The sequence below is a fragment of the Amblyomma mixtum genome, chromosome 5 (genome assembly GCF_055824585.1).
Source record: "Amblyomma mixtum isolate Tamu chromosome 5, ASM5582458v1, whole genome shotgun sequence".
Lineage (NCBI taxonomy): Eukaryota > Metazoa > Arthropoda > Arachnida > Ixodida > Ixodidae > Amblyomma > Amblyomma mixtum.
In genome coordinates, this window is record NC_143016.1 from 89406330 (window position 1) to 89424773 (window position 18444).

The 18444-nt window shown below is 46.0% G+C and overlaps 1 protein-coding gene across 3 annotated transcripts in view; it reads left to right on the forward strand.

Moving 5' to 3' along the window:
- The window catches only part of Ih (hyperpolarization activated cyclic nucleotide gated potassium channel Ih), a 415526-nt gene that overhangs the window by 199142 nt on the left and 197940 nt on the right, over positions 1–18444 (forward strand). The gene's annotated exons all lie outside the window — the stretch shown is intronic.

Genomic DNA, 18444 nt, shown 5'->3' on the forward strand with positions numbered 1-18444 from the left:
TTGTGGCAAGGGCATTATGCGTGCATTATGCGGGCATTATGCGTGCCGAAAGATTCGTCATGCATGGCCCACATTTGGCCGCTTTCCGTAAACATCGTAAAGGCACGACCGCACTGCTTAAATTAGATAGACGATGCATAGTAGATATGCATTGAATAGATTAGATAACCTGAGTTAAATTATCATTCCATCCATAAGATTGCCCTTTTGGCACGGGGAAAGGCTGCTAGCGCTGCCTAGTCGACCAAGAAAAGCGCGCAGGCTTTGCTTTCGTAGATGACCTCTTTCCACGCAAGCTCGTCTCAGCGTGGCCAGCTAGCAACAGCGGGCATCACTCCTTAGTTGTTGACGTCATATTTACAATGCACACGTTTACGAATCGTAATGGCTTTGATGGCAAGCTATTTGGACAAGAAAATCGCGAAGGTCAAGGCTTGCCTCAAGTCACGATCGACCACTTCGCCAGAGAAGCACTTGCCGCTTCAATTGAACCTCAAGTGGTCATTCGCACTCTTGCTACTGAAGGCGCAGTCGTGATTAACAAAAATGAACTAGTCGCGGTGGAGTGCCCCCCGATTTATAGTATCTCTCACTCAAGTTCACACCGCTTACATGGCTTCTGCGGGAAACTCCATGGCAAACGAGGTCTTTATGAACAATCATATTAATTACGTAACGTTATGAGAATACCAGTAGAATAGGAGCATTGCCAAGACAACGGGGACAGTAATGTTCCGTGAAAGGACGCCGTTGTAGCAAGCAAAGTCCCAAAAATTCGTAGTGACATGTTCACGCTAAGAATGTATCCCCACGAGCGCGTCATCTTTACCATGTACGCGTTTACGAAACATAAGTGATTCGATGCCAAGGTATTTGGACAAAAACGTCGCCATGGCCAAAGACTGTATCTTGCGTAAACCCGACGAGTAATTATTCAGAATTCTTCAGTAACAATAATGACTGCAAAACAAGATAGGGCTGCCGTCCATTGAGTTCGCCAGTAGGTGTCATGCAAAAATTCGGTTATTCATGAAATAGTTCTGAGAAAATAGTCTGTCTCCTAAAGAGCCCTCGGTTTTGTGGCTGTTTCGGCAGAAGCTGTATACAATGGTTAACTACAGTAGCCTATCAACACAATAATGTCATTCAAATCAAATCAAGGAATATTGAATCCAGAATCGCTACAACCTGCAAACTATACGTAAACTATACAGGCGAGGGTCCCAAAGTCAAACGACTGCACCGGGGTCCTCGATGAATCATTACAAAATAATGAGATAATTAGAGCAAATTCAGAGGATTGGTCAGAACATACAAGAAGCAAGATATCAGTAATAACACACAGAAACGTAAACATCATAGTGACGTTGGTATTAAAGTTATGCACAAACAGAAAAGAAAATATCAGTTTTGCAACAGAAAGACCTTCAGCGTATTCTTGAAAACCTGTGAACAAAATGAGGGTTTCAAAGAAAATGGCACGATCTTCCAAAATGAAATGGCTGCAAAAGACGACGTCATTTTTCCTTAATGTCGGTCTTAACGCGTGCATGAATGCTTCAGGTTTTGTCGTGGTAAAAGACACATCGTTTTATGAAATTGCCTTTGCCAGTAAATCGAAAACTAAAAACAGGGCCTTCTAATGTATTCAACGCGCCATGAAGGCCCCGTGTTTGGTTTTTATAAAAGCAACGCTCGCCTATCCCATACTTGGAGCCCCTACACACCGCCTCGACGACGCTGCGACGGCTGCGAATGGCACTCGGAGAATTTCTTTCAGAAGCACCGGTTCAAGGAATTCAGCCACTCAACGCGTGCTTGCCTCTGTCTCAGCACCGAAGAGCGCCAAGCCATTTTTGTTCATTTGTTCTCTGACTGATAATTTATTTTTGTGCAAAACTCCCGAGTGCCAAGGACCCGTCTGGTGAGGAGGCAACGCTTTGTGCAACAAAGAGAGAGAAGGAAGGGGGAAGGCGAGGGTATGCACTGGCTAATAATAATGATTATAATTAAATTTTTCTATCCCCGTACATTGATGGAGGGGGTGTGTATAAAAGCGATTAACGCTTGACAAAGTTCCCACCCCCTTTACACCAAGTGAGCAGTGGCATGCGACGGCACTTCTGTCACGACAGCAAACTAAGTGAAGAGGAATAAAAAAGAAAAAAAAAGAGAAAAGTCAATGTTCACTGAAACGTGAGCACGAAACAGCAGTTCGCTTAGAAAGAGAAAACGCACATAAAATAACAACAATCATTGAAACTAATATATTACTTGTAAGACACTTATTGTACAAGGGAACGTTTACACATGCATAATGACATAGACAATAAGGAAGGCAAGTTTCGCGGAGAATAAAGTCGAGGAAGTTCGAGTAGCTAATGCTGTATATGTTTATATTCGCATCGATTAGTTTATTGAGCAGTAGTGGAAGTTGAAATGAAACCATTTGGCCGCCATAGTTTGTTCTCATGCGCGGTAATATCAGGTGTTGATTGTGACGGCATGGATATGTACTTTGAAATAACTGAATGTGGGCTAAGTCCGATATATTGCTCACACATTTTCGCTTTTCTATGGCATAGGTGCGCAGGAGTCTACAAGCATGAAGTCTGAAAATGTTTATAAGCTCATTCTTGGAAAACAAGTCTTTAGTGGAGTGTCTACTTGGTAGGTTATATACAATTCTGAGAGCCAATTCAAGAACAGCTAGTTTTTTCAGGCTGGTGTGTGTAGCATTGCCCCACACTAAAGGGCAGTAGTTTAAATGTCAGCGAAACAATGCATGATAAAGCAACAGTTTTACTTTTTTTCGCGAGCCAACTTCTGGGTAAAAAATTATATTGGCTGTTAGGTGGTTTGCGCGGCTGTCTGTAGTCTAGCACGAATGAAACGCCTATAGGATACAACTCAAGAAAGAAGCGGCTTTTCCCTAACGACGGACCCACTTCCAGCCAATGGCTTAGCCTATTCTCATGCCCATGCTAGCGTGACAATACGTGACTATCTCCAACCATCATAGAGTTTCTTACTATTACCTAGAAGGAAAGCTGGCAAGCCGTCTGTGGGAGTTTGCATGGCGACCCCTCGAGACCACTTCAGCCACCATGGGCGCTCAAAGCATCATGGGGCGGTGAGCTACTTGTTGCGGAACTGCAACTTTTGGCCAATAAATAATAGAAAAATTAAGCTGTTTGATAACTACAAACGTCCTAACATTCAATATCTTGTCTAATGATTGCAACAAACGAGCAGAAAAGTATTTAAGTGCAAAGTTTGCCTAAAATAAGAGATGACTAGCTTTCCTATTGGCCAAGTGATGAACACTAAAAAAACTAATATTTCGTAGTTAACAGGCGCACTTTTAAAAGTAAATATGTTTTCAAAAAACATGTTGTTGTTTAGATACTTTAAGAGGTTTTTTAATGGCATTTCGGAAGAGTAAAACCTTTTATTGGCGTCGTGTGTCGTCGAGTTTTCACTACTATGGCTTTTGCACACTGCGCTCCCGCGAAAGTCGTCTGCGCACACACAAACAGCGTTTTCGGAATGAAACATCTCAGTAAAGCCACTCCGTGTTCCCAAAAAAATACAACTGTTCCGCAACAAGTAGCTCACCGCCCCATGATGCTTTGGGCGTCCATGGCGGCTGAAGTGCAGCGCCGCCAGCTTTCCCTCTAGGTAATAGTAAGAAACTCTATGCCAACCATGGAGGGAGGGCCTATCCCCTTTCATCTACCACTCCCTGCATTGTCAAGCTAGCATGGTCATGAGAATCGGCCGACGCCATTGGTTGGAAAGGGTCCTTTGACGGGAAAGAGCCGCTCCATTCTTGAGTTGTATCCTACTATAGCAGCGATTGTAAATAAGCACGGCAACGGGTATTTGTGCAGCTTATTTGTGCTGCTAATTGTCAGTGAGATGTCTTGAACCTCTCCACAGGCAACGACTTACGGTATGATCCACTGGATGAACCATTAAAACTGTCCTGTACCGTAGACCACCGATGTCTGGTGGAAACAAATGCTACGTTGTCCATTTTGCTCCGCCGCTACCACCACCGGCTCTATCACCTTCGTGAATTATTCCCAGAAGTGTGCAATAACCAGCGCAAGTATATAGGACCACCGTTCTTATACGCTGGGCTTAGTGCGTGGCTCAGTGCGGTCGAGTGGCGGATCGCGCAGGTCATTGAGACTGGCTGACGCTTGGCCGACGTTCAAAAAGAAAGCATGCCAAACCGAGGGATATAAACATTTTACGAGGAGAACCAAGGCAGTGCTAGCATATCACTCAGTTTTTCCGGAAATATATCATTACAGCGTCATGGTTACCATGTCTTCGCAGGTCATTATCGCTGTGTGATCGAAACATTGCAGTGAACATGTTTCGGAAACAAAAACCTCCAATTTCACTCAATTTTCATTCTTCCAATATTTTTCGAGTTCATATTGCATAACAGTAAATAAAAATGTCACTCTAGAGCAAAGAAAGGTACATGCATAGAAGATGCGCGGCTAGTTGAATATATCCTGCCGCGTCGTCTCTCAACGCGTTTCTTAGCAAGTGGGCTCCATGAGAACGCAGCCAAACTCGTGGGTTTTCTTTTTCTGCTACCGCTTTTATTCCCCGAGGGAAGAATGCAGACAGGCCGTCTTACGAAACAATACGTTGCGCTGACCAATCTTTCGCTGACATGCTCGTCCGCTGTACCTGCAATCTCTTTGAGAAGGCTCAGGGTTGCACGGTCCTCTTGTCGTATGTCTTTCTGATGCTGCCGTAAGCCCCCAAGCGACTCGCTCGCTCTAGTGCCAATCACCAATAGCTCGTTCGTCTTGCTTGACTCCTTGCTTTTTATGCTCCCTAGCATCGATGATCCTCCTCAGCTCCTTATCTTGACAGAAATCTCTCGGCAGCATAGACTCGCAGGGCGCCATTGTCCGCGTGGGGATGTCCGGTAACTTCTTTTTGATCGCTGAGTCAGTTCCTTTCTCAGTGTTCCTTATCAGCTCCTGCGAACGAGATATCGATTTATTGATAGGACGTACTAAGGGGGACTCAGTATGTTACAGAGTAGCGTTGCCAGATTTTTTTTCTTGTCGTAGAATAAGCACTTGCCAGAGGAATATTGCAGCTGATGCGTCCTATACCAACCCCCTTCGCGACACGGCGCTCTTTCCATGAAGGCTTCTCGAAATTTCGCTTCTCCGTGATTTAAGATTAGGCATAATGGCGAAATGAGCCACCTCGGATAATTGGAATGCGTTCGATCGCTCAAGGATCGCTGCTCGGAGAGATCCGTAGTAATTGCGAACGAGAGCACCGGAGCGTGCATTCGAGCCAGGCTGCCGTATAGACATTTTTCTTATCCTTTCTTGCTTGACGAGGAGAAATTTAAGCTCCCACTTTATCGAGAGGTTTTTGTACTTTTTGCGTTTTCGTGCGCCGCGAAATTTCTTTTATGCAGTTCACGCCTTTCTAACGCTCTATCACTGCAGCAAAGACAGGAATATTGAACGATAGCTAGCGTATCTCGATGATTGTCTATTCTTTAGTACCAACCTTCCTGGTTTGCACAAAAAAAAAATGAAATCAGGTTTCTTAATTAGCACTTGGCCGTCAGCAAGTACATAAGTGTCTGATCCGGCGTTTTATTCCACACACTGTTGAAAATTTAGCGCTTCCTCAATACAGGGCGATAAAATCTAGTATAAGAATTAGTTAAGGTCTCAATATGCCCGGTTTGATCTCCGTATGGTCTATAGACAGTCTATGGACTTCTTATTGACTCTATTGACTTCTTAAAGATATTGCTTCTTGTTTATTCATAGTCTACAGACTTTCTATAGACAAAATTCTACTAAAAGTGTATGGCCATAAATGTATAGATTGTCTATAGACTGTCTATGGCATTTGTATTGCCTATAGACTGTTCTCTAGGATTTGTCTACGGACACTCTATAGACTTTATAGACAGAAGTCTACAGACACTCTATAGACTATCTAAAACTTGTCCGTGCATGTTTTAAGGACCCTTCGGAAACAGTAGAGTCAAAACGCCAAACAATGACTTCGCTTCTCCTTTTCATATAATCGGGCGCGCCACACATCTCCGAATCGCTTAACCGACTTGCTCACTCCTATAGCAGCCTTACTCCACACCCTCCGCAGCTCATGAATATATAAGTACTCCACCAACACCGACGCTGGAGCTTGCAGGGCTCGGTACAGGTGCCTCAAAGAAGCCGTCGCAATGAATTATTCCGTCCGCTTATTAAAGTCTCCCCCAAGGCTTGGAAAGCCTGGGAAGGTCTTGCTCAGTTCCGCTAGGTGGCCCAACTCCCAAACTCATAAACGTTCTCTTTATCAGCGCATAGCGAAGACCCGCGCGCACTTCTCAGGTGGACACCCCTGGCAGAACTTGGTCCCTAGTTTAATTGATGAACGGGCTATGAAGGAAAAACGGGCGAATACCTTAAAGCTTAATGAACTGGCGGGAGAAAAAAATGGCGGTTTTTATCTGCTTCGGCTGTAGTGGACTGCTGGACAGAATAAAGTATTCAACTTTCATTAACGTTTCTCAATATAGCGTAGGCGTGTACATCTGCGCCATATTCAGGAAGTTGAATGCGTACCTAACTAATTCATGAATATCGGGCACACGCGTGTGATTACCACGCTTTCAAGGCAGACGCAAATCTGCGGCTCTAACAGGCACCAATACTAGAGAGCTAAGCAGCAGCGGGCAAATATTTCGTGGTTAACGCAAACAGGGTGCATAAACAACAGGAATGTGTGTCAATTAGCCAACACGAACAACTCGACTTGTAAAAGATAGAAGGATGGCCGAAGCTTCATCTATCATCGTGACCTTTTGCCTTAGATAAAGCCGGTACACACTGCCAACTAAACAAAAAAAATGACTAACGTATGTTCAGCCTGTCATCATGTTTAAATTTCCGGAGTGGTTCGCTGCATGGCACTGTATAGATCACTAAGCAGAGCACATTCCAGGGCAAAAAAAGAAATAAAATAAAGAAATAAAAGCAGTGGGGAAGGGGGGGGGGGGAGGCGTGAAGCGTGAAACCTTCTTCAGTATCGGTCATCGCCAAAAGCCCCCGTCTTGTGAAAAATGTGCGACACGAGACGGGACTGCGAAAAAGTAGAGCCGCGGTGGACGTGACCACCAAGTCGAGCACCGATAACGGCTCCTCATCGTATAGAGCCTCGGACTCCAGCGAGGGCTGCGTCCCGAGAGTATCGTGCTCCCGCGTATAGCAGCCGATAACGCCCATGCCAGTCATGCGCGCTCCGGCTGCAGTAGAGCGCTATGTGGGACGCAGGCGAAATTCAGGGCGCAACTATATGACGTTAAGCGCTAACCGAGTGCCTGATCGTGCGGATGCATCTAAACGTCGTGCCAGTGGAGTTGCAATCAATTTTCCAAGAGTCGCTTTTTAGTGACGTTACGTTAAAAACACGGTTGAACGTGGTTTGATTGGATGGAGATTTATGTCCTTCCGCTAAGCACTGTGAACGCGCTGCAAGATGGTCATTCTATATTACCAAGATGCAGTTTGTGTTTGCGACAAGCGTCGTGGATGCAGGGTTAGGCGGGAAAAGCGCGGCAGGCTATAGGCTCCAAATGTCCTCATTTATCAAAATATCGACCGCGCACCAAAGTATACACACAAAAAATACAAAAACACAAATACAAGAAACTGTTAACAAGCAGGACTCCGGTCTTAGCATACGCAGCCATTCCAACCTTTAAAGTATAAAACTCCACACTTGCGCTAGGCCATGTGTATCCATTAGATATACTGTATCTCACTATTACGCAACGATACAGGGTGTTGGCTATAATTCAGGTGTTGCCTGTTGTAGCTATTCTACAGGTCCTCTTAATTTCATGGGTTGTCTGCTGTTATCTTTGCCTAAGCAGACACCGTGTGTTCTCAAAAGGTGGCTCTCACCCATGCGTGTGGGAGTGTTCGGCTATATCTGAATATTATGTGGCACACAGTGTTTTGTAGCCAGGTTGGTTCAGCCAGGTTATAAAAAAAATATGACGGACGGTTTAGCGTGATTAGGCCAGATGCGAATTAGGTGTGCTCGCACTTCGGTTTTCACTTCGGTTTGGGTTCGAGGTTCAGTTTAAGGAGGCAGTGCAATAACGGTGTTTTCTGAACCCTTTTCGCACGGATAGAAGTTGATGATGACGAAGATATCCAAAGCACTGCGCGAGAGCCTCGCAGTTAAAATTTTCTAAATTTTACTTTTAAATGAAAATTTCAAAAATGTCTGCTACTTAATTATGTAAATGTGCTTCTCCTGCTTGAATGCGTAATGCACCTTGGCCAATCCCCCACTGTGGGTATGTGCCACTCCACCAATGACCAACAACAACAACGCGGGATGTTCGGCTGCGGCGATGACGTAGTGGTCTAATCCAGTGCCTGGTCAAGCTGATGTGTTCGCTCCGCTTGGGGTTCGAAACCCATTTGCAGCCATCGAGCGTTTTGTCGTGAAGCATTCTGTACTGCTAGCCATAAAGCCATCTGGCAGGTGGTCTATAACTCGGTGGGCATATAAAAACCTGCCTATCGTAGCAGGTGGGCCGCCTGCCAGAAGCTTCGGGCAAACATCGGCGAAATCTGAGATTGGGGGCTTTAGTGCAGGCGCACTCAAATTTCAGGGGAAACTTAAGCTCCTCCATAAGAGTATGACGCGATAGCTTTAACGTGCCCCTTCAGCGACCTGGGTCCTCCTTGTGTATCACTTCGTAGACACGTTCATTCTCCACTTTGCATTCATAAGTCTCTGAGAGTCCTCATGCCACTCCTGTCGCAGTGGTGCAGCGGTTAAGATGGGCCGCTGCCCCGGCAGTTGGCTGTTTCAAACACAGCCACCGGTAGGCGGCTTGTTGTGAAATCCAGGCGGTTAATCACTAACGTAGCTGCCACCTGACATGGTGGGCAGTTTGCTCACAGTCCGGTGGACAGGTTTCTATGACGTCACAAGGTCATGTGACCTTCTTTTCGCCCACAATACCGACGCCACATTTTCTGCCCAACCCTTTCAAAAAATAATCTATAGAGACCGCCTACAGACTTTTTATAGACTATTGTTTTGTTTTTTGAGAGAGACTGCCTTGATTGACAGATTGTGACTGTTTCCCATTCCTTCTCTCTTCCCTCTTTAATCCCCTCATTCCCTTCCGCTGTGCAGGGTAGCCAACCGGAATCCTTTCTGGTTAACATCCCTGCCTTTCCCAATCTCTGTATCTATCTCTTTCCTTTCCTATACATAATTCATTTTGTCTATTCATAATCTATGGACTGTCTATAAAGGTCTATTATAAGTGTATGGCCATAAATCTGCAGACTGTGTATAGACTGTCTATAGGATTTGTATTGTCTATAGACTGTTCTATAAAATTTGTCTATAGACAGTTTATAAACTTTATAGATAAGAGTCTGTTGACAGTCTATACACTGTCCAAAGAATTTTTTTAGGGGAACGGAAGCCTTAACGCCATCGCGTTGCTAATGCGCCTTTAACATCAGCCACCATGATTTCTCCCCCGAAACCAAGCTAGTACACATGCAACACCAGTACGGCAGAATGCACAACACGACAATTATTGCGAAAGAACACAGCGCAAACAAACGGAACACAAAAAAGGGGATACACGCACGAGCACATCCACACAACACACTGTAATGCAGTTCCTTTACCGACAAGAATACCTAAGAATGCGGTTACCCAAACCCCCACGAACTAAAACCATTCCACAAACACTGGGGACCATTTTTTTGTGTGTGTTTGTGCAGAGAAAGCGACATCAGCGCCGTATTATTCAGCCCCGTTCCTACGACCGAGTGGCAGGCGGTGCACGTATGTTATTACAACCGTCTATTCGGGTATCCTATGTAGCAGGCACATCACGTGGACGCTGACTTGGCGCTTTCACGCACTGCTTTTACTTTTTGCAAGCCCTTGTGATATCGTGTACAGAATATACACTGCTACCGTAAGCCTGTTTATCTACTCTTGTCGACGGTGGTACATGACGTTGAGCGATCTGGTCCAGGATGATGCTTGGTAAAAGAAAGCTGAAATCTTTGTTCCTTCAGCATCCATGTTTATTGCGCTGTTTTAGCAAGGCTTGAAAAGCCCTCCCCCCTATCTCATCCTTTCTTTAGGCGAACAGGGTAGTGAAGCTCCTTTATAACTTCGGAATGACACAAAAATACTGACACAATTGGCAACGAGGTGCTGTAAGTGGTAACGGAATACACCTACTTAGGGCACGAAGTAACTGCTGCAGGATCATGAGAAGGAAATAACTAGAAGAATAAGAGTGGGGTGGAGCGCATATGGAAGGTTCTTTCAGATCATGAGTGGCAGTTTACCAATATCCCTCAAAAGAAAAGTATACAAGACTTCTATCTTACCGGCACTCATATATGAGGCAGAAACGTGGAGGCTAACGAAAAGGGTTCAGTTTAAGTTAAGGGCAACGCAGCGAGCTATGGAAAGAAAAATGATAAATTTAGCGTTAAGAGATCGGAAGCGGGCGGAGTGGTGTAGGGGACAAACGCGGGTTAATGACATCCTAGCCGAAATCAAGAGGGAGAAATGGGCTTGGGCAGGACATGTAATGCGAAGACAAGATAACCGCTGGTCCTTAAGGGCAACGTAGTGGATTCCAAGAAAAGGCAAGCGTAGCAGGGGGAGGCAGAAAGTTAGGTTGGCGGATGAGATTAACAAGTTTGCGGGAATATGGTGGCCGCAGCTGGCAAAAGACAGGGTTGATTGGAAAGACATGAGAGAGGCATTTGCCCTGCAGTGGGTGTAGTCAGGCTTCTGTTGCTGCTGCTGATGATGAGCTGAGAAAAGGCTAAACTTTTGTGCATATCGCTAGCCCATGTGCTTAAGGTAGAAACATCATCCGAATGTGCGGGAAACTGAGTTCATCCTCCAGAGGCCTTTCTATACGGTAAACTTCAAGTCACTGCTGTACTCCCGAAACTCCTTTGCAACGCAAGCTGCAAGATGACGCAGAGGAAATAACAATCCACGCACTTCCTTAGCCATTTAAACAGTCAGCCAATTTTTTGCTCAGTGTTTTATTGGCGGTGCTGAAAATGTGTCACTTAAGTCATAGTTATTGGAGATCATTCATAAACACCAAGACGTGAAGCCTACACGATATTGGCCCTGCCTACAATGACAGACTTCACACCGAAAGGCAACAGTTTTGAGAACGAGTCCACGAGCACTGCCGAGTCATCTTAAATTATAACTTTTCATTAAAACCTGATGTGGAGCCCAACGCTGTAAACGCTAGCCAATATTTATATTATTTCATGACTAGACAAATCCCTGCTTGCAAACTGGCTAGCATGTATTTCCTTAATACATGAAGTAGTACTTTTGCCTTTTGTATTGAATTTGCGTCAAAATGACTCTATTCCTCTTGCATCTCAGTACTCTTCGATGTTTTCTTTTTATAGAGCAAAAGATTTGTTTCAAACAAAAATTAATTGCATATGTCCTGAATGCGCTTTCGTTGCTCTAAAGAGTGTGCCGTTTTTTTTTTTTTCGCATACCCCCTGACAACTTTTTGTTGCTCTTCAACCAAGGCTATGCAGGAAAAGGAAGAAGACGAACCTTTGTCGCCGTAGTGTGGGGAATGGGTTGTTCATTGTTCGAGAGAGCGCTGAAGGGGGGAAGTTAAAGAGACGATGCGGAGTCGCTAGGGCTGAGGTAGCCAGCTCGACTTGTGCACCGCGTTCTCAGAGTTTCTTTATTTTTATTTTATGAGAAGGGTGGCTTCAGAAGAAAGATCAGTGACATACGTTTCGTAAAAGAAGTTTCCTGCATACTTCCGTTCCTTCGCAGGCCTTCATTTCCGGCAACGGAAGAGTTCTTTTGTGCCTAGGTGAGAAACAGAAAAGCGAGTACCTTGTGGAAGTTTCCTTGAATTCGCCTGGCCGTAGCGTTGAAACCCCGATAAATCGGCGCGTTTTAATTGCTTTAGGTAAAATCGGTTTATGGATTTATGGGGGTTTAACGTCTCAAAGCGACTCAGGCTATGAGGGACGCCGTAGTGAAGCACTACGGAAATTTCGACCACCTGGGGGTTCTTTAATGTTCGCTGACATCGCACAGTACACGGGCCTCTAGAATCTTGCCCCCATCGAAATTCAGCCGCCGGGGCCGGTATCGAACCGGTGTCTTTCGGGTCAGCAGTCGAGCGCCATAACCACTCTAGGTAAAATATAATTGCTTTGCAAGCATTGAACGTTAAGCGGCCAAAACAATAAGAAGTAGTATACATACTACAACACATGTAGAGGAGCCGAAATTGCCAAGATCATTATATACGTGCGAGGGAGAAGGGGATAATTTTTGTGGGATGATTTGTGCAGAATTTTAGAAATTAAGCTGTTTTTTTTTTATGAAGTTGCTTCTAGAGGGCAGAAGAGACAAAAGGTTTATAGCGATGGCTCGTCGCCATCCTTGGGCACTGTCCGGCGTAAAATTTCAATTCAAATAGTGTCGCATGTTTTTTTTTTTTTTTGTGACTCATACGATTTTTTTTGAAGCAGTAAACTGCCCGGCGGTTTGTTCCCCATCGGCAGTGGTCGTAGAGGGCACACTGGGCGTGGCAGCGTACTTTTCCAGCAGGATACTAAGTAGCCGGTTAAGATTAATTTGTAAAGAAATTTGTCTCTATCAATGACTAACAAAACCTGGAAGGCAACATTCAAATGCGTCCAACTGAGCTAGAAGATTTTAGCTTAGGGATAAAAACACTTGCGTTTTTGTTGATCGCTTCACAAGTGCACTGACCGCTCTTTCAAAAGTGTTAACGACCTCTGTTTGTGTGTCTTCTAAATCACTTATTAATTGTGTGTTTGCGTTAGAAATGTTCCCTTTCGGTTTCGTTCACCCTCGTTAGGGCACGGAAAAGCACTCATAATCTACGGATGTCCAGGACACTCGCAAGCAAATGACGCATAGCAGTCTTACATTACTGAATCACAAAGTTTGTTTGCAGTAACTGAAACGGTATGATAGCGTGGTATATATCTGCTACACATTTCTCCCACTTCCATTCCGAGCGAAGAGAAAATACAAAGACAACTGGGAAGCACCGCGAGACCACGTCACGAACACTTTACTCGGTTAGGAGACTTAATTGACGACTAACGAGTTAATCGAATCAACGGTGAGTTAATCCATCCAGCAAGCAACCTTATCCTGATTGTTCTCTCTGGTTTTGTTGGTCATTGCCATGAGCTGCCATTGACAACGGCAGCTTTTATTGCTTGTGTTTTTAAGGAAGAAAGGCGTGATGTAGAGGTTCCTTGACGTAGCTTGTGTTTACCAATTCGAACGAGTGCTGTCTTATCTGCGAGCGGGCTCCCAAACGACTTAATCGTGTTATTGTGTACCCCCGACTTGGAAACGCGCGCTGCTATCTCGGCTGCTTTGGCTCTCACCGCTTAGGATTACGTTAGCGAGGCAAACGGATCAAGGCGATGGAGCAACACCGAACATTCTATGTGTAGTTCGTTTTTTACCACCATGTGTTTTCGTTGTGGCCTGCTCACGCCTGACGGCATTTGGCGTGCTGCGGTCTTTGTGTACGCTAAGCCTATCGACTCCTTACTTTCTGACGTTAGTGAATGGGTGTGGGCATGGACGGCCGCCTGTATCTGAGCACTTAGCGACGTGTCCGCACTAAATTCGTTTCTACAAGAGATCAAAGCCAATTCACAAGAGGCACGGGCGTGTCAACAAGTAACTCTGTTGACAGCTTTTCTTACTACTACTTGTGACGCGAGGTAGACGAAAGAGAAGCAATAGTTATTTGTATCGCGGCACACTACATGGTGGTAACACAGCAAATCGCAAAGAGTAGTGAAATTACAAGACAAGGCAAAAACTAGCAGTGGTTTAGCGCTTGTTAAACCTAGTGATACGAGCGAAAGCTCTGTTAGGCATGGTTACGCATGGTTTGGCGCCAGAGTCGGTCAGACGCGCTTCATTCATGGCGAGACTGAGCGAGCGAGCGCCAGGGAAGCAGCTGTTATACCCCTACTGGTCACGTGGTACAGCTGCGGTGAGGCTTGGAGCGACCGGTGAGCTCTCTACAGCGAGTCATGTGGTTTGACGTCACTTTCCACACCTCCGCTCCGCAGGCTTAAGGTCAAACGCGCACCAAATTTGACCTTGGGAGCTGTAGTGAGAAGACTGCAGCTTTCGCTCTAAAATCACTCAGCGAGGGCAGCCCGAAAGAACTGCGTTGTTTTCTTCGACTTCTTTTTTTTCTTCGCTGTCTCTTTTCTCAGCTTCTCCCTAAACGTTGAGCTCGTTCATCTCCATAGACGAATACGAACACAGCGGCAGCAGTGTTGACTTTAACAATGAAATGCTCGCAGACGTAGCAGAGTTAGCCCCGCTGGTTTCAAGCAGCTACTGCATGGAATAACTAAACGCAGTTCGCATTACAGATAAGTAGACATGTATGCAGCTGCTTTTTGAGTTGGTAGGCGTACCATCGCCATGATGGATCACACGAGGTACTCTGCCTACTGAATCATGATCCCGACAGCGCGACCTCGGTTGAGCTAATGGTGATGGCGGGTCACAGGATGCTCACAAAAGAACGGAGGGAATGTTGTTTTGTTACGATATGCAAAGTCACATTAAGTAGTGTTTAATTACTCATCAACAACGAAGGTGATACTACGCGAACGAAGGAAATGATCGCACTCTGCTGTGAGGAAAACAACGGCGTTAAGCAGGCAGTAGGTGGGTGAACGTGATGGATGTCGATCAACGCAGTAATATTCAGCCATTTATTGTTGCCGCTTGGTGCTTCTTCCAGCTGCTCGATGATGCTAATCTTTTAAGCGAAAAATATATGCGCCACGCATGGGTTTAGTGCTGCTCTAGAAGGAATACGAAGGGCATAGGCGATGCTTACGTGTTTGAGAGAGAGAGAGAAATGGACGGAAAGGCAAGGGGGTTAACCAGGCGATGCCCAGTTGGCTACCCTACACTTGGGGAGGGGAACAAAGGGGAAAAAGAGAAAAAGAGCGGGCATGAAATGAGTTTTCTAAGTGTCCAGCGACCACCATGTTACGGGGACAGAGGGCGCGCACTGAAAACTTAACAGATTATAGACGGGAATACAACCCCGAGTCCCTTAAGAATCTCAGGAGCGCTTTCACCGCTTTCCTTTGTGAGGAAGGTTGTGTCCAAGGCCCCAGAACGTTGGACTTTGTTAAAGGACGCGAGTCCAAGTGGTACAGAGTAGCAATTAGGAAAGCGCACTCTCGCTCAAAACGAGGGCAGTCACAAAGGAGGTGCCCAATCGTTTCATCACAACCGCACTGGTCACACGCTGGAGAGTCTGCCATTGCGATGAGACGCCACTCCCAGCCACAGGCGGCACAACAGCGTAGTATCACCGCGGGGGAGGCCGCATGTTATATGATGTTGAAACAAGAGGTTGAAGTGGTGTGAGCGGGGTGTCCAACCTCCAGGGGCAGACCACAACGTTACAGTCAGGTACTGGGCGAGCAATTGAAGGTGCCTTGCTGTGTCAGCTCTTGTCAATGGTATGCGGACAGTGTTTGTTGTATCGTGAGCCGATCGAGCAGAATCGTCAGCTAAGGCGTTACCAACAATGCCGCTATGGCCTGGTACCCATTGGAAGATGATTTCATGATCTTGTTCGATTGCCTGGTGGTGCAGATATCGTATCTCCGCAACAAGTTGCTCATGGTCGCTATGTCTCAAGGCAGATTGAAGACATTGTAGGGCAGATTTTGAATCACAGAAAACAGCCAATTTTTGAGGTGATTGTTGCGAGATATACTGTACCGCCGCAAGAAGTGCGGCCAATTCCGCTCCAGTAGAGGTAGTCCGATGCGAAATTTGTTGGTGAATTTGAGTCTGTCGCGTAGGAACGACCACAGCGCAAGCAGAACTAGTAGAGGTTACTGATCCATCCGTATAGACGTGAGTACGGTCCCAATATTCGAAGTGGAGCATGGACAGTGTCAATTGCTTAATGGCTGGCGTCGATAAATTTGATGTCTTCGCTGTCCCTGGAATAGCAAGGCGCGCACATAGGAGCCGCATACACCACAGAGGAGAGGGAGGTAGTGCTGCCGGGGTGAACTGTTGTGAAATCGACGACTGTTGCGTTGTTATCCGCTTTGCAAATGCAGAATGTGGTCTCTGCAGTGGCAGAGGCGCAAGGTGATGCTGTGAAATCCTTGAAATATGACGTATGTGCATTCGCAAGCAGTCTAGGACAATATAAGTAGAGATCGGGTGGTCTTTGGCGAGTGCAATGCTTCCCGGTGTTGATGCGCTCCGAGGGAGACCTAACATGTGTTTTCTTAGCCGTGCGATCAGCGTGTCTCAGTTTCGCTTTGCCTCTACAATGCTTTCGACGTTTTAAAGTTCGGCATTTTTAACATTCTGAGATTGCACTGGTAGAGCATTCGTACTCATGTCCACCAATATTCTCGGAGAAAAATTTAGAAAATAGGAAAATTGTAAGATGCTGTTACCGAAATATTGAAGGTAATGGTCCATTCTTCTGATATGTAGCAAAATTTTTCTTTTAAAGTGTTTCCATCGATCGCATCGAACAGTCAAGACTGCCATAGAAAACCAATGGGGAACGATATTGACGAGGCGCCGGTTTTTGTCTCGAGTCACTGCAAGAGGTCACAGCTGCTGCATCCCGGCGAGCATGACGGACCAGACATTCGCCGGTAACTTAGGTTGCATTCTGAGGCGTTTTGGAGACAAATTCGCCGTTTAAAATGCTTCGAGACGAGAAGGGTGGAGAAACCGAAAGGTTCTATGTTGTACTCTTGCCCATGCGCAGAACACAGGATCGCGCGTCGGCGGAAGTCCGGTGCACGACTGCCCGCCCCGGTGGTTCAGCGGCGATGGAACTCTGCTAGTGAGCACGAATAAGTGGATTCGATCTAAGTGGCTGCATTTCGAAGCGAAATTCAAATGGCCCCGTAAAATTAGATTTCTCTACACGATAAGGAACGCCAGGGAAACGAAGTAAATCGGCAACCCTCCATTAAATTTATAACGATATGAAAGAGTTTACGGAGACGCATCTTATCGCACAGTATGAGCAACTCTCTCAAACAACAACAGGAATGGCACTTCTATCCAAACTGGCAATAGGGTGTAACACCATGCATAGGCACATGCATGTCATTCCTGGAAATAATAGCAGACTACATAAGCATACCCCAGTACTCAAAAATACGCATCCAACCCATGATCAAGGCCGCCGCGCAGCCAGAGCTACAACTGTGAATAAACATTTCTCCACACCACCAGGAACAGTCCTCGTAGACGCGGCAGAATATCTCAATAAAGCAGCTTTTGCACCTGCGGTCGTGGACGAATAACGGTCGTCCACCTCGGCAGCTACCGTAACTAAAACGAATCAACCAACTAAAGCTGAGGAAGCAGCCATTGCACTCGCCGTCGCGAACACAGAGGCGGAGTACGTTCTTAGCGTTTAAAAATCTGCAATCCCAAGTTTCATTAAAAGAATGATTCACATACCAGCTTTGTCTCCATCCTAGCCAAAGCTGAATCACTAAAACACAATCCGTATTATATGGCCGTATTATATGGCCCACTCCTCCCCTATGGGAGGAGTGGGCCCACAGCCGTGCCCGAGTATTCGTAGCCACATATGATGATATCACACTCCACTGCCGGAATGACAGATTAAAATACTCCCCCCCCCCCCATCCCACATGAATCTATAGCCAAATCGGAGCAATTTGCCTGGAGGCAATTGCAAATCCATACTTTGTACCACGCGCTATATCAGTCCCGTTGCATTTTATGCCGTTGTCCTAAAACCAATCTAAGTCACATACTGTATGAACACTTTTAGGGCCAACTCTGAAGCCAAAATCAGTGGGAGACCGCGTTGCTCAGTTCGGATCCGGAGACAACTCCGGACAGTGAGCTGGGCCCTACAGGTCGCCCGGAAGCACAGACTTCCCGCCACACGACACCGTCGTGAGGGCCCGAGATGAACCCTAACCCGCCACCCTCCTTGCATTTATGACAATACCTTTCGCCACCACGACCACCAACCCTTCATTAGACGTGCCTTATAGCTGGCTCGCAGGTTGTCGCCGCACAGCGCCGTTTATGCACAAACTACTTCATCACAATCATGAGTCCACTGGCGTCCACTACATGAAAGTGGCTTCTACCATGCGCTGATTTGCCACAAACGGTGTCTTGCCCCAGGCGCGACCATCTTATACTTGCAAGCTTCAAAAAATCTACCCACCTGATTTTCTGCCGCCTCCTGCTACGTTTGCATTCTATGGTAGTCCCTTATTGCCATAG